At 47.0% G+C, this 14,859-nt stretch overlaps 1 protein-coding gene across 6 annotated transcripts in view; it reads right to left on the bottom strand.

The window, feature by feature from the left end:
• FOXP4 (forkhead box P4) overlaps positions 1-14,859 on the bottom strand; it is a 211,714-nt gene that overhangs the window by 137,535 nt on the left and 59,320 nt on the right. For 2 of the 6 annotated variants that reach the window (XM_075613621.1, XM_075613625.1), the window contains one exon: positions 10,344-10,394. The exons of 2 other annotated variants lie outside the window; for them this stretch is intronic. The gene's annotated coding sequence lies outside the window, so the exon portion shown is untranslated. Of the gene's footprint in view, positions 1-10,343; positions 10,395-11,065; positions 11,154-14,859 lie in introns of those variants that run through there. 2 more of the 6 variants (XM_075613618.1, XM_075613620.1) reach the window with 2 other exon arrangements.

Genomic DNA, 14,859 nt, shown 5'->3' with positions numbered 1-14,859 from the left:
CACTCGTTGGAGACTCCTTAGTCTTCTTGGGAGTATGCAACTGGGCGTAGGCTTCATGTTCTTTTATCTCATCTATTAGCTCCTCCCAGGAAGGGGGATCACCTCGCATCAGAGAACGCCTCATCATGAGTATAATATGACGGTCGGGTAGAGCTCCTCTCAGAAATTGCTCGTGGCGATACTCATCCACCTCTGCGGCCGTAATACGTTTCCTTTTACGCAGCTCCCATAAGACTGCTTGAATCCTCTGTAGGAAATCAGATAGCTCCTCTCCGTCTTTTTGGCAAAGTTTGTAGTACCTCTTCATCAATTGTCCTATGTCTTCGGTTCGCCCGTAAGCCCGCACAAGAGTCTCTAGCATTTGATGTGCGGTGACGTCCGCATGCTGATCTTTAGCCATCTGTATTGTGGTGGATGCGGGAGGACGCAGGCATTCCATTATGCGTTGCCGCTTCACCAACTCAGAGCACGTCCACTCTTCTAGAACCTGAGAAGTGTATTCCCTCCAGACTTCAAACGCTTCTTCGCCCGTCGGGGTTGGTTTGGTCCCCGAAAAGATCTTTAGCTTGCGATACTGCTGTTGGGACGGAGCTTCGGATTTGGCTGCCCCCATATCTAGGATAGTCTGAGCTAGCATTCGGATTTCATCCCCAGGTTTAGAGGACGGGTTGGCAATACTTAACGGTGGACTGTAAGCGGTGATCGCAGCCCGGTCGGCCCCGCAATAACTCTCAGCAGGGGAAGATGATGTATGCAAAGCAACCTCTTCTAAGTTTGTGCGAGAGCTGCGGGTTCAGATTTTATGGGCAGTTCAGGGTAAACAACAATACAGCAGGAACCAATTGGCCTTGCGAGCCACAAGCTGGACGGACCCTGGTCTTCAGTTATATCTTGCCCTATACTCACTAACACGGAGCAGTACTCCTGGTCCTCATCCTTACGTCGCTCTAACACTTTTATTTTGGCAGCATCCCGGATATGTGGGTGCTGCCTCAGGGCCATTTGTATGGACGAAGACGGAGTATCAACAGGGACCCGGCTCACTGCGAGCGTGTGGGGCGGCGGCACTTGCAGCTCTACGGCCCAGTCATACACTCCTGTGTGTGACGGGGACGGTAATGGTGGTGACATTTTGACAAAAAAAAAAAATGGAACAGGGCACCCCAGGTCTAGAATCTCAGCAGCGCCTCCAAATGTAACGAGTATTCCACCCCACCCAATCGCAGATATAGTGTAGGTGCGGGGAACTTAGTGTTACTAGGTGTGGTGCTTTACCTGTTAGGCTCACAGGAGGGCTGAGCTTCCGCAAGGGGGAACCTGGGGCAATTATATTAGGAGTAACCCTGTACTCGGTGCAGCGCCTTCACCTGCGATGGTTCCTAGCAGAGCAGGAATTGTTCCTCGCAGGACACATTAATATCACTCCACACAACGTATGTAAACAATTAATGACTTTACTTGCAGCAACCATAGAACGTACTTGCATATAATAACCATAAGCAGATGCACGTATATCAACAGGTGTCCCTCCCTAGAGGAGACACTGACTACTGCGTCTCGCAGGACGCTAACCCCCTATCACCGGGTGATCCCACCCCGTGTCCAGTAACCTCACACAATGTCCCGCACTCTACAGAGAAAGGATATGTATGACTGCGCAGTCACTATAAAAGCTAATAGGATGTTGGTACACTTGTTGTTACGATCTCCCTGCAACTGGCTTCACAAAGGATCAGACGAGCTCATACACGATATCCAGGATTCACCCGCGTGGTGATCCGTCAGGGGCGATCCCACCCTGAAGATAGTCCAGCTCTCTTTAATGGCAGAGACTTGAGCCCAAGTCTCTCAGCAATGAAACGCAGCATCCGCTGTGTCCCTAACTTCCACTGGATACTGATAATGGCAGGGTCCCTAATCTGGGGCCTGTCCCTACAACACTCAGCTACTGTGACTCAGGGCTATCTGGGACCTAGGGGACTGCTGGCCTAATGCAGGGAGTCACTGACTCCTGCACCCTACCTCCTTCCCCTAACTGCTCCGGTCACCCACTGCCAAACGTGCTGCAAGCCCGCAAAATGTATCAATTCTCCCTTGCAGGGAGATGCTGTAGCCCTATTGGCTCCCTGGGGTCATGTGGGGCGATGGAGGCTCATGGGAAATATAGTCCCTTCTCTATAGCCCTCTCCTGGTAGGCTGGGGTCTCGCGCGCTTCTTCTGCGCATGCGCAAGCTGCCTGTATGCCTCCCGTTGTATGGGTCTACCGCGCATGCGCGAGGCAATGTGCAATGGCGGCGCCCTGCTTCGGGAGCCGCCGGGAGCCTCACAACGCGATCGCGTCCCTGGCAACCACCCGCACGCATCCCCAGCAACCCGACGCTCTGCTCTCTTCCGTTTGGCTGCGAAGGGCCGTACATGTGTACCCGCGCTCGGCCGCAGTGAGTGGAGATGGGGGGGGTGGGGGGCGCTGAGCCGGGGGGACCAGGCTACATAATGTACCTGTATAACCCTCTTCCCCTAATGTACCCATGTATTTGTAACCATGTATGGCATTATAACTCTGTGCCCAGGATATACCTGAAAACGAGAGTTTACTCTCAATGTATTACTTCCTGGTAACACATTTTATGAATAAATAATATGAAATAAAGTTATTAAACAATGCCGCTCCCCTCCAAAATGCATTTATAGCCAAGTTCATATTATGATGCCGGAACATATATATATATATATATATATATTTATATATATAAGATAATAATGTAGAGTTGCACATATACACACGTATGTATGTATGTATGCATGTATGTATATGGAAACATCATCCTTTGCTCTTCTTCCCCAACACCCCACACCATCTGCTTCTCATCGTGTGTCACCGTTACCAAACACAGGGTGAATGTCATGTTTATACACACGGGGTTTCTTTTCGCCTGCTTTTTAAACAGTTTGATTCCAATCTATTTAAGGCGCAGGGACGGGGGAGAAAGAAAACACAACACCACACACACACACACACACACACACACACACACACACACACACACACACACACACACACACACTCTGCATTACCTCTTCTGCGTTTAGTCATAGGTAGTAATAGACTATTACAGGGGAAATGAAGCAGAGGGAATTTGCGCCACATTTTCTAAGCAGTGATTTACCATACAACACTTTACAGCTCATTCACTTAAACGGGCTGTGACGTGTCTGCTGGAGCAAGGCGGCCCCCTCTAGTCCTCAGGGGCCACCAACAGGTAAGGTCTTCAGTATATCCCTGCTTCAGCATAGGTGGCTCAATCAGTGGCTCAGTCTTCGGCAGGGATATACTGAAAAACCTGACCTGTTGGTGATCCTTGAGGACTGAATTTGGCCGCCCCTGTGCTGGAGCCATACATTGGGTAAATACAGGCCTCGTTGTCGGGTAAAGCTTGAGAAGCAGACATCAAGTGTGTCACTGATGTGAAACCCTTTGCTGAGCATAGTGCCCACCCTTTCTGCTGCAGTAAGTTGCATTTGATGGGTTTTGGAAAGATAGATTCCCTTTCATACCTACGTGGGACTGCGTCTTCTCTGCAAATCACACGCAAGAAAAGTATGTATTCTTGCAATGGAAAGTCGGACGTTCCCCTGGCTGTACGGACACAGGAAAACAGAGAACTTTGCAGTGCAGGAGGTCAGCTACCCAGTTCTGTGCTCTGCGCTCTCACAAGCAGGGAGTATATATACCAGTTCTGTGCTCTGCGCTCTCACAAGCAGGGAGTATATATACCAGTTCTGTGCTCTGCGCTCTCACAAGCAGGGAGTATATATACCAGTTCTGTGCTCTGCGCTCTCTCACAAGCAGGGAGTATATATACCAGTTCTGTGCTCTGCGCTCTCACAAGCAGGGAGTATATATACCAGTTCTGTGCTCTGCGCTCTCACAAGCAGGGAGTATATATACCAGTTCTGTGCTCTGCGCTCACACAAGCAGGGCGTATATATACCAGTTCTGTGCTCTGCGCTCTCACAAGCAGGGAGTATATATACCAGTTCTGTGCTCTGCGCTCTCACAAGCAGGGAGTATATATACCAGTTCTGTGCTCTGCGCTCTCACAAGCAGGGAGTATATATACCAGTTCTGTGCTCTGCGCTCTCACAAGCAGGGAGTATATATACCAGTTCTGTGCTCTGCGCTCACACAAGCAGGGAGTATATATACCAGTTCTGTGCTCTGCGCTCTCACAAGCAGGGAGTATATATACCAGTTCTGTGCTCTGCGCTCTCACAAGCAGGGAGTATATATACCAGTTCTGTGCTCTGCGCTCTCACAAGCAGGGAGTATATATACCAGTTCTGTGCTCTGCGCTCTCACAAGCAGGGAGTATATATACCAGTTCTGTGCTCTGCGCTCTCACAAGCAGGGAGTATATATACCAGTTCTGTGCTCTGCGCTCTCACAAGCAGGGAGTATATAGTATATACCAGTTCTGTGCTCTCTCACAAGCAGGGAGTATATATACCAGTTTTGTGCTCTGCGCTCTCTCACAAGCAGGGAGTATATATACCAGTTCTGTGCTCTGCGCTCTCAGAAGCAGGGAGTATATAGTATATACCAGTTCTGTGCTCTCTCACAAGCAGGGAGTATATATACCAGTTCTGTGCTCTGCGCTCTCTCACAAGCAGGGAGTATATATACCAGTTCTGTGCTCTGCGCTCTCAGAAGCAGGGAGTATATAGTATATACCAGTTCTGTGCTCTCTCACAAGCAGGGAGTATATATACCAGTTCTGTGCTCTGCGCTCTCAGAAGCAGGGAGTATATATACCAGTTCTGTGCTCTGTGCTCTCAGAAGCAGGGAGTATATATACCAGTTCTGTGCTCTGCGCCCTCAGAAGCAGGGAGTATATAGTATATACCAGTTCTGTGCTCTGCGCTCTCACAAGCAGGGAGTATATATACCAGTTCTGTGCTCTGCGCTCTCTCACAAGCAGGGAGTATATATACCAGTTCTGTGCTCTCTCACAAGCAGGGAGTATATATACCAGTTCTGTGCTCTGCGCTCTCAGAAGCAGCAAGTATATATACCAGTTCTGTGCTCTGCGCTCTCACAAGCAGGGAGTATATATACCAGTTCTGTGCTCTGCGCTCTCAGAAGCAGGGAGTATATAGTATATACCAGTTCTATGCTCTCTCACAAGCAGGGAGTATATATACCAGTTCTGTGCTCTGCGCTCTCACAAGCAGGGAGTATATATACCAGTTCTGTGCTCTGCGCTCTCAGAAGCAGCGAGTATATATACCAGTTCTGTGCTCTCTCACAAGCAGGGAGTATATATACCAGTTCTGTGCTCTCTCACAAGCAGGGAGTATATATACCAGTTCTGTGCTCTGCGCTCTCTCACAAGCAGGGAGTATATATACCAGTTCTGTGCTCTGCGCTCTCTCACAAGCAGGGCGTATATATACCAGTTCTGTGCTCTGTGCTCTCAGAAGCAGGGAGTATATATACCGGTTCTGTGCTCTCTCACAAGCAGGGAGTATATATACCAGTTCTGTGCTCTCTCACAAGCAGGGAGTATATATACCAGTTCTGTGCACTGCGCTCTCTCACAAGCAGGGAGTATATATACCAGTTCTGTGCTCTCTCACAAGCAGGGAGTATATATACCAGTTCTGTGCTCTCTCACAAGCAGGGAGTATATATACCAGTTCTGTGCTCTGCGCTCTCTCACAAGCAGGGAGTATATATACCAGTTCTGTGCTCTGCGCTCTCTCACAAGCAGGGAGTATATATACCAGTTCTGTGCTCTGCGCTCTCTCACAAGCAGGGAGTATATATACCAGTTCTGTGCTCTGCGCTCTCTCACAAGCAGGGAGTATATATACCAGTTCTGTGCTCTGCGCTCTCTCACAAGCAGGGAGTATATATACCAATTCTGTGCTCTGCGCTCTCTCACAAGCAGGGAGTATATATACCTGTTCTGTGCTCTGCGCTCTCTCACAAGCAGGGAGTATATAGTATATACCAGTTCTGTGCTCTGCGCTCTCTCACAAGCAGGTAGTATATATACCAGTTCTGCGTTCTCTCACAAGCAGGGAGTATATATACCAGTTCTGTGCTCTCTCACAAGCAGGGAGTATATATACCAGTTCTGTGCTATGCGCTCTCTCACAAGCAGGGAGTATATATACCAGTTCTGTGCTCTGCGTTCTCAGAAGCAGGGAGTATATATATCAGTTCTGTGCTCTGCCACAGAAACTATTGTGCTTTACATGCTGTTCGTCGTAAACTCCTATTCCTTAAAAATAACCTGAATTTAGCTACAACGCACGCTGCATTTCTGTTTGTAACGTTGTGCTGCTCTATTTTTTTTTACACTTACAAACCAGTCTGACATGACGTCTGTTCAACTGTAAAAAAAAAACGTGTAGAGAACGCCAAATTTCAGGTCCTATTTGTTTCGGGTTTTTCATGAAAAGACCAACAAATTCACGTCATGGAGCAGAGCAGAAGAAAGGATTTGTGGCATCGAACGTCTCATAGAAAAGGCCAAAGTAAAGTTCGGGGACAACGTCACCAGTCATGAACTACATAACTTTGCAAGAATGGAAATCCGCTCATTCTACCCGAGTAAAACATGAATTTGGTCACCATTGGGACCCAAGTGTACAAACACCATGGAGGACTAAACTGCACACTGAACTCTCACTTCAATGGTCGTGTTAAAATATAATAATTATAGGGACTCTCACATAAAATATCCTTACAAATTCCAGGGGGTGATTTGGCAAAGTGCCACTAGTGCAAAAAACAAACAGCACCAGATTAATAAAAATAAAAAAATCCCTCCGCTGCCAATAGGATTTTGGTCTTTGATAAACCTTGCGCTGTTTTCATACCAGTTTAGCACCAGGAACCTGTGACACATGTAACTCCCCGTTCTCCTGCTTTCTCTTTCCACTTGGTGAGAACAATGGCGCTTTGTGCCTTCATCACTTGGAGCTGCTGTAAGAGAACCTGCCTCCCCTTTATCCGGAGTCTGTGCAAACGCAGGCAGGGATTATCATCATTATCATCATTAATGACTCGTTATTAGAGGGAGTGCAAACGCTCAGGTGAAAAGGGGACACAAAGGAAGCAGGAGTAAGGGGTAATACGCCGCATTGTATCTGCACAGAAGTGACAGAACTTAAAGAGGCATTTATAAAACCTGCCACAGAGCAGGAAGAGGAGGGAGAGCCCGAGCAGCTCTCATGCTGAATACCCCATCATTTTATGTAACAAGGGCGAATACCTCTCCCGGAAAAGTAACAAAAAAGACAATACATATATATCAAAACAGGACAGGCCTTTCTCAAGTAACTTCCCAGTGGGGCCTAAAACATTGCGCTAATAAATCGCACTATTTTGAACATAGGACTGCCTGTCCTGTTTTGCTATTTGTGTTCTTTTTGGATGGTATGCACCCTCTCTTTACCTTTATTCCATCTTCTGTTTTGTGATTGTCATGTTTCTGATATATATATATATATATATATATATATATATAACGTGAAGCTGGCAAATTCAGGGGCCAGCGTCTTCACCAAGACCACGCTTTTAATGCAGTGAAGCGGAAGTGGTCACTCCAGTCCTCAAGGACCACACACAGGTCAGGTTTTCAAGATATCCCTGCTTTGGCACAGGTTGAGCCACCTGTGCTGAAGCAGGGATATTCCTAAAACCTGACCTCTTGGTGGCCCTTGAGGACTGGAATTGGCACCACTGCAGTAAAGGAATTCAAAGCAATGCGTTGCTGGCCTCCCTGGCAGCCGAGGGGTTAAACACAAGAGAAGCAGAAGAGCAGAGAGGTGAATGTGCTGTATTATCAGTCCCAGAAGACAGACTTATGAGGCACGTGGACAGGGAGAGAGAAAGTGTGTGAGTCAGGTAATTTATGGTTTAACAAATGCCTTTGATCTATGTATTACTTTTATATTTGCATAAGCGAAAGCTTGCGCAGGGCGAGAGGAGAGAGAGCAGCAGAGGAATTTATTAGATTTGTCCAATCTGTCAGATATTAACCCCTCGCTGCCAGGCCTGTCTCCACATGAGGTTCCCCTGAACACTGCAGATTACACGCAGCACTATGTTGATCCAGTTATGCGCACTAACTTATTAATATTCATGGAGATCAGCGTAGTATTTTAGCGGTAAGACTTTGCATGGCATGAGATGTATATAAGCAAAGCAAATCGCAAACTGAACAAATAGCAAAGATAAGTACAAAAAGTATTTATATATATATATATCTCAAATAAAAATATCACTTGTAAGAACATTCACGTCTCTGACCTCTGCAGCAATGCCTTCCCCCATTATCTTCTAGCATACAATGATTCCACTGCAGCTAGGGATCCTGGGAAATTATATGCAAATTACCACACAGTATGTGTATGTTACACATTTTAAGTTATGGTGGTTGAAAAGGGCGACACGAAACCTCCACCGTATAGCATATAGCAAATAAAAAGACCACTTGTGAACACATTCACATGTCTTAGACAGTTCTGGAACCCTACCTGTCACCATTATCGCCTAGCATACACTGCTTCTACTGCAGCAAGGGATTCTGGGAAATGACATGGAAATGAGCAGTGTCCCCTTTTGCCTGACATCCATGTTTACATGGAACCCATTAAGCTAATGCTCGCTGTTAACACAGCTTTTAAGCAGAGCATGGAATCAGATGCAAAGCCAGAGAAACCACTCACAGACATGTTTCAACCTTAATGGGTCTCATCAGTGTGAGGTTGTACTGGCTTTGCAATTTTCAAGGCAGTAGGATTTGAGTGTGAGTGTGAGTGGTTTCTCTGGTTTTGCATCTGATTCCCATGCTGTGCTTAAAAGCTGTGTTAACAGCGAGCATTAGCTTATAAGGGTTCCATGTAAAAATTAATTTCAGGCAAAAGGTGACACGATGTGCTCATTTGCATGTCATTTCCCAGAATACCTTGCTGCAGTGGAAGCATAGTATGCTGGGTGATAATAGTGAAACACAGATGAATAGCCAGCAAACCCACCCACAGACAGCTGTTTCGACCTTAATGTGTCTCCTCAGTGTGGGGTTGATTATACTGGCTATGCAAAATGAAGCAGGGATCGGTTTCACCACACTTAGTTAAGTTATAGTGGGGTAAAAAAGTGACAAAAACCTGTGGAGGGTTTTATATATCTATATATCTCACAATTTGGACCTGAGTGCGAAAGCACCAGTGTAAACACAGTAGGGCCCCGCTTTTCGGCGTTCCGCTAATACAGCTGCAGCAGAACACAAGAGAGACACTTGCTGTGATAGGTCACATTGCTGGGTGTTATTTCCTGGCTCTCTTTACCTGCGCGGCTCTGCTGTAACTCGCCGTGCCACAAACAGCGGCCCCGGGATGTCACGCCAAGCACCAGGCAACCTTCACCAGCGGTACCACCACAAATATCTTCCGCCTGGAAACATTCAGGTCTAATGCATGAGTATGGGAGTCAAAAGGTAAAGTTCCGCTATTCGGCGGGGGTACTGGAACCTAACCCGCCGTATGAGTGGGGCCCTACTGCCCATTATGTATATATATACACACACACACACACTGTGCAACAAAGAGAACACATGGCTGTTACATCATCAATACTGACTCTGGGTCATGTTTTCATTACACTCCAAGCAGTTTGATGACCCAACCAGTTGGGAATCTTATTAAAATAAAAATTATATATATATATATACATACACACAAAGAAATGAAAGCACATAGAATCTGACTTTACAATTGGGCCGTATTACACCTCCTGCACATTTGGGAAAGGTTTCCGGGTTTATTGGTGATGGAATGTGGCTGACATTTATACTCATGAATTCCAACGGTCGGCTGGTATTAGCGCCGGGAGACGGGGAAAGCTCCCTTTTGTCATAGTATGTCATTAAAAAAATCACAGGGTTTTATATTTACAGTACGACGCAATATTGGTTGACTGAACAGAATGGTCAGTATCGCGAGCAGCGCTTTACTGAACAGCTGCCACCGCCGACAAAATGTGCTTAATAGAATTTACCCAATGGCTTCATTATTACCCACCTCTTGTATTTGACTTATGTTGTTGAACAGGACCCGAGACGTGTGAGACGCGACATTTCCATACACTGGTGAGGTGTGAGTTGTCACATTGTAGCACCGAAAATACAATGGACAAGTACATTGTAAATTGTAACCGGTTGAATCAGATGAACATGCTCATTTGAAGGCACATAGGATCGGTCTAGGACATGTGGTTGCAGCCGTTTTGCCACGACCAAAATCGCCATTGGCACTTAGCCTCTACTCACCTTGCCACAGGGACATTTGTTCGCCGGTCACTTCGCCGCCAAGGTATATCCCTAAATTTACAAAAAAAAAAACAATCTTAAACCCTAATACTAACGCTACCTTCTGCCCTAATTACCTTAACCCCTTGCCCTAAAAATACAAAATCTTTACCCCTACAACTAACATTACACCCAACCGTAAAAAGCTAACCCCTAACCTAAATCCCTTATCCTTGACCCCCTACCCTAGCAGCTAAAACTCCATAAATTAACTTCCGTTGGCGGTAAGGCCGGCGGCTGAGAGTCCAGCAGCGAAATGGCTGCGTTGAAAGGGCCCACAGCAGCCAAATGCCAGTGGAAACTTGGTCGCGGCAAATGTCCCATTCCGAACAGGACCCTCTGCAATCCTTTACGCTCTCACTTCGGATCACTGTGCCGCTCCGGCCCTGCGGTCAGTGGGAGCTCTGCCAGCTCACACATGTGGTATATATTATCCACAGTGGCTTAAGAGGGATTCTCTTCCTGCCACTCACCTATCTGCCCACATGACAGAGGGGATGGTGAGGAGGTTTTCACAGCTGCAAGGAATTAAAAGGGGAGGGAGGGGGGAGAGAAAGAGACAAAAAGACAACATTGAGCTAAAGATGGAAGGGAGGCCACAGTGTGTTAGGTAATGGAGAAAATATGTGCAGGAGAAGGACAGAGAGCTGTATTTGTTTGCTGTTGCCCACACACATACTCACAGCGAGAGTCGAAAAGCTGGGCACTGTTTGGGGTCCAGATAAAATATTTCGCCAGCCGGCACTTGGGCTCCTTGTGTTAAAGGGTCCGCTGGTTTGATAGGAAGAAAAATGGGGGAGTGTGGATTTCTTGTGAGTGTACATTACAGCCGCATACTACAATCTAACAAAATCATGATCTTTCCTATCAGTGATTTGTACGTTAAAAAAGGGGTCCATGCTGTTTTGTTTACCGAATTTATAAAAATTGTATAAAAGGGATATTTGGTAACACCAATATAGGATAATGGGTTGGAAGATTGCTTACTGTCTGTACCAGATATCCAAGAAAAATTTGATGTGGGGAAAAAAAGGGGTCCATGTCAAAATGGATTTAAGCAAAAGGTCACACTGAGTGCTCATTTGCATGTCATTTCCCAGAGTCCCTTGCTGCAGTGGAAGCATTGTATGCTAAGGGATAATGGTGAAAAGCAGGGTTGTAGACCTGTCTGAGACGTGAATGTGGTATAATTGATATTTTCATTTGCTGTACATTTTTTTTTTTTAACGTAACTTCCGCTAACCTCGGCATCCACCGCTCGCTCCTCCTCAGATATTCACTGAAGCACACGGTTACTACAACCCATAGAATGCCATGGAGGCATCCATCTTGAATGATTGACGGAATTATGTAGGAAACTCTTACAGACTAATATATTTTGTCTAATGATTATTATTCATTTTGTTCCCTCTGCTCCTACCCGCAGAGATGAAGGGAAAAATCCAAATAGAAATAGCCGATGTGCAGCCAAAATTATCAAGCACTTCCAGTGTGAAACGTTAGAGGATTAACAGTAACACTACTTTGTTTTTTAATCAATAAGCAACTTTTTAGTCACCATGTCCTTGCTTTGCTATTTTGGCTGTGCACCGGCTATTTCTATGTGGATCTTTCCCTTCACCTATTCGAGCCTGGGAGCGCGCCTGGCGGGAGTCGTCGCAGAGCACCGTAAGTTTAGTTCTACGCCAGTTGTTTTGCCTGCTTACCCCCTCCATATCTGGTGTGGACTGACAGCGTCGGTAGTTCTGCTCTTGCGGGACACCCCGCGGCTGTCTCCCTCCTTTTGTGAGTGTGGTTGGACCTTGCATATATACTCACATACCTTCACGATCACACACAGTGTGGATACAACGCTGCGCTATCCGTTTATGGACTCATATGATCCCCGCTGCTGCTGCATATATGTGTAAAGATTGAACTGGACTATCATCACTGTATTATTTCTTTGTGGTCTTTTGAGCACCTGATTCTGGATTTGCATTAATCCTACCCACCAATTACACCCAGAGATGAGCTCAGAGAATTTTTTCACCTTGAGGTCCTCCTGTGCCTCATTGCCCTTCCTGTGCATCCTACTTTGCATCAGCCTCAGTGCCCCATCCTGTTCCAATAACCAGGCAGCCCTTTGTAGATCTGTGCGGTTAAATACCTCCATCTGCTATCGCTGGCTTCACACTGTTTACCATTACTCATGGTGCGGTTTATTCGGTCTCTCCACTTCCACTTGTCACTATACAGACCCTGGGGTGGAACCTCTGGAATCTAGGGACTTTGCATAAGATGGACTGGTAATAGTGTCAGTAAGGCTGCGTCCACTGTGCCGCTGAGCGCGCTCATGCTTGAGAGCAGTGACGTCACCAACTCTCCAAGCATGAGCGCAGGCTGTCTGGCATAATTTTGCAAGTGGGTGGGGGGGGCAATGGATCGGGGCTATTTCTGTAAGTAATGTGTGTGTGGCTGTGTTCTGTGTGCATTGACTGCTGCTGAGCGCGCTTCAAAGTCAATTTTCTTTGTCTCCCCTAGCACCGAGCTTGGGAGAGGGTACATTCCCGTCCACGAGCCGCATGAGCGTGGCCGTGCAGATTCAGATTCACTGAAGTAAAAGCATCAAGCATCAAACGCCAAGCGGCACAGGGGACTCAGCCTAAGGCCTCAATTATACCAAGAGCTGCAGGGCGGCAGCGCTATCCTGTGACATCACATTGTGCTGCCGCCGAGTAGCATCTTCATTATACCAGGGAGACAGAGGAGGCGTGGCGGAGGCGTGGCAGTGAGCGGTTCGCCCTCATTGGCTGAACCGCTCATGTGATACGGCTGTCGCCATAGGAAAACAAATTTGGAAGTCTCTTCTCCAACCTGCCGCTTTGCAGTACAGCGCGCCGCGACCGTAGCCAGCGGTATGGCCACTTTCATTGTATTTATGCGAGATGTTTTGTCGCCCCCGGCGTTTTTTGGTCCGACCTACACGCAGAGTAATGTATAGGCACGAGTGGGAAGAAGTGTACAGTGAAATACATGAAGCCAGGCAAGGACTAGTGTATAGGTCAGGGGCCGACAACTCCAGTCCTCAAGGGCCACCAACAGGTTAGGTTTTAAGGATATCCCTGCTTCAGCACAGGTGGCTAAATCAGTCTTTGCTTCAGCACAGGTGGCTCAATCAAACCCTGCTTCAGCACCGGTGGCTCAAACAGTCCCTGCTTAAGCACAGGTGGCTCAATCAGTGGCTCTGTTGAAGACTGATTGAGCCACCTGTGCTGAAGCACAGATATCCTGAAAATCTAACCTGTTGGTGGCCCTTAAGGACTGGAGTTGCCCACCCCTGGTATAAGCCAATAAAGAACAATGTTCTAGTTACATATGTATATTGTGCATACAGAAAACTGAGACACAACATAAGAAACAAAGTGAGAGGAAACAATAGCAGAAAAGTACAATGTAAATGGATACAAAACAGGGGAAGAACACGCTTGCTGCCTAGACACTGCAGTGACCGCAAGAGGATACAGCGCAGGCATACACAATGCAAGAAGCGAGTCAATGAGATACAACGGGAGTTATTCCTCAAAAGTATGCTGTGCCAAGATACAATGTGACATACACTAGAAGCTGAAACAAATACACGAAGGCATAGAGGAGTCAGATCCGAAGATCTGGCAAAAAAGTACGAAGCAGGGAGACACAACGCAAGGCAAGGAAGCAATAAGATTCCATTCTCAGTAGATGCAGCAAGACCAAAGAGGCGGATAAAGTCTCCTTCAACATGCCTCGTTAAACTGGTGGAAATCTGACCCAGACATAAACCTTATACCATCCCCTACTAGCTCCATAAAAAGCTTTACTTCGAGCACAGTATTTGGGATACATTTAGGTTAGAAGATTGCAGGATCTCAGTGAATGAATTATACAGCACTCAGCAGATAAAATGAGACACACAGGAATTTTTCTTCTTCCTAGCATGTGTGCCAGGGTCCTCTTGTCGAGTTCCCATTCTCCGTTCGATCTCAAGCTACCTCATCTGAGATGCCACATGCCTCCATGTTGTCCCTAATCACGTCTTTCCACTTCTTCGGTCGTCCCCTCCTTCGCTTTTCTTTCACACGCATTCGTTGGGTGATGTTACCCACCGTTACGCCGGTGCTGCCCGCAGACCAGACTCGTCCCTTATACTGAGGTGGGGACGTATATGTGCACGCACCCGCAGCAGAAGGAGCGTGTCCGGAGTGTGGTGTTTTGGCGTTGCCAGACCAGGTGTGAATAGGTGTAGCAATACTTGCTGGTAACCGGTACAGAAGAGACAAAGTCGTTGCCGTTAGCCAAGGTCAGGGAGAGAGAGATCCGGGAAGTCGACGTCCAAACTGTAGTCGAGGGATGGGAGAAGCTGCAAGGTCAGGTGGGAGCCAGGGTCCAGAGCCAGAGAGGAACGTCCGCCAAGCCGGGTCGCAACCTGAATAACGAAGAGCAAAGGGAAAGCCAGAAT

The sequence above is a fragment of the Ascaphus truei genome, chromosome 9 (assembly GCF_040206685.1).
Source record: "Ascaphus truei isolate aAscTru1 chromosome 9, aAscTru1.hap1, whole genome shotgun sequence".
In the NCBI taxonomy this organism is placed as follows: domain Eukaryota; kingdom Metazoa; phylum Chordata; class Amphibia; order Anura; family Ascaphidae; genus Ascaphus; species Ascaphus truei.
The sequence above is the reverse complement of the archived record's forward strand: the minus strand, read 5'-3'. Positions and strand labels throughout refer to the sequence as shown.